This window comes from Oncorhynchus kisutch, linkage group LG8, assembly GCF_002021735.2.
Source record: "Oncorhynchus kisutch isolate 150728-3 linkage group LG8, Okis_V2, whole genome shotgun sequence".
Taxonomy (NCBI): domain Eukaryota; kingdom Metazoa; phylum Chordata; class Actinopteri; order Salmoniformes; family Salmonidae; genus Oncorhynchus; species Oncorhynchus kisutch.
The window spans coordinates 56,420,871-56,423,198 of record NC_034181.2 but is presented as its reverse complement, the minus strand read 5'-3'; positions in this window follow the sequence as shown (position 1 = coordinate 56,423,198).

Here is a 2,328-nt window from a genome sequence, read left to right as displayed (position 1 = left end):
GACGCTTTGGGCCATGTGCCCTGAACAAAGCCCTTCCCACAAAACAGGTGGGGGAAAAGGGTACCTAAGTATGGTTCTCAATCAGAGACAACGATAGACAGCTGTCCCTGATTGAGAAACATACCCGGCCAATACATAGAAATACAAAACATAGAAAAAAGGACATAGAATGCCCACCCTAGTCACACCCTGGCCTAATAGAGAATAAAAAGCCTCTCTATGGCCAGGGCGTGACACACGGGTGTCTCCCTTGGGTCCAGATGATTCTTTGTGGCCTCGTTATAAGCGAGTGGCGTTTCTGAGATAATGCATTGTTATAATATTGTTTCCCAGTAGCCTAATTACGAGTGTAACTTAGAAATAACATAAATAGACTATGAACAACATACCTTGGCTTAGACCGTTCTCGTCTGTTTTTACGAGGAATGAACTGGGCTTTAGTTGTCCGTTCCCCTCTTTTCCTCTTCGACCCAGATGTAACTGGAGGTCGAACCCCACTTTCTGGACCAGACCCCTTGGTGTACCGGGATTCAGAGCCTGGGAGTTTTGGAGCTGGGCAATGTCCTTATCGGTGATGGGAGGGTGGCTGTTTGTGATATATTTTCCTTGCCTTCTTAACTGTTTGATGTTGCCCAGAAATACACGATTCGAGGTGTTAAATTCAGTGTCCTTCATAAGGCACCAGCTGCGAACAATGGGTGGAGGTTTTAGAAACCTGTTGAGCCCATTACGTAGTGCCAGGTATCTACTTAGGCTGTACTGCTCCCTCCTTCCCATTTCGTACATTTCCTTAAAACTGTCGGAAAATGATGTTAAACTCTTCCTTAGTGACAGTTTTGACGTCAACAACTTTTTGTATTTTCTGCTAGCCACAAATGACCGATTTAGTCAGTCAACTGGAAAAAATGTTTTGTATGTTGCTATGACAACCAGCTCAATTTGCTGTCTGTCACTTTCAGTATATGGGACGATGGAGATCGCAATTCAATATTGAAACAAAATTGAAGAGGTCGGAGAGACAGACAGCAAGGTTTATACACATCTCCGCTGTTGAAAACGAAATGCTAGTTTAAAAGAAATGGGAGAAAATATCTAGATGCTTTTTATAGTGGAGATCAAGTTTATACATTTCCTAACAGGGTTGATGATACAATGGATTGCGCAGTAAAATTGAACTGAGTAAATCATCTAAATCTATGATGTTGAAATGCCTGAGGGAACTTTTGAAATAGACACCGGCTGGAATGCGGTTTTAACCAATCAGCATTCGGGATTAGACCCACCCGTTGTATAATGTGTATTATAAACTGTGTGGTTCCAGCCCAAATTGCTGATTGGTTGACAGCAGTGGTACATCAGACCAGGTATGATAAAACATGTATTTTTACTGCTCTAATTACGTTGGTAACCAGTTAATAATAGCAATAAGGCACCTCTGGGATTTGTGGTATATGGCTAATATACCACGGCTAAGGGCTGTGTCCAGGCACTCCTTGATGCGTGATGTGTCGTGCCTAAGAACAGCCCTTAGCCGTGGTATATTGGGCATATACCACACCCCCTCATTGCCTTATTGCTTAAGTAGGCTATTAGTAGCCCATGTCTTACGCTAAGAATTTGGTCCCTCTCCCCCTCAGAACTTGACCTACTGTTCTGACTTGGTGGTGCACATGCAGCCTATATCCTGTTTTAGAGAAATGTCATCATCGAATATTATAAGAGCTTTCATTGTCTGCTTATATGCCCCCGTTCTTTATCCTACAGTTCTAACTTGGCGTACAGGGAGAATACTTTAAGAACGCCCCATGTTCTGAATTCTGTTGCTGTCCATTTCAAAAGTTCTGAAGAAATAGGCATATCAGCTACATCCGTCTTAGCTCGCACTCATTAATGCCTTAATCGAAATTACGGCCTTGCTCTTATCACCTCATTGTTCCCTCATGCCATAGTTTGTACACCTCAATTGTTATATTGCTAATATATCTCATTAGTATCGTATTAATCATTTTAAGCAATGTTGGAAAGATGTATTTCATTGTTTTGCTCACTTTGTGTATTATAATTAGCTCATGCCTTTCTCCTTGAGGAGGGGATACTATGTAATGTTGTTGGGTCTGTAACCATGTTTTCCAGTGACAGTCTCTTCGCATTCAAATATTTTTTTTAAACTAAAAGTTCAGTAATAGACCCATGTAATTCCAGTTGAAATTGCGAGGATTGTTTTGTTTGCACAATGCACTGTCTGTGCGTCGGTATATTGTCTATAAAAGTATTTTCCTTCCTTTTTAGACCACATAGACCTAATAAAATACTTCAAATGGTAGGTTA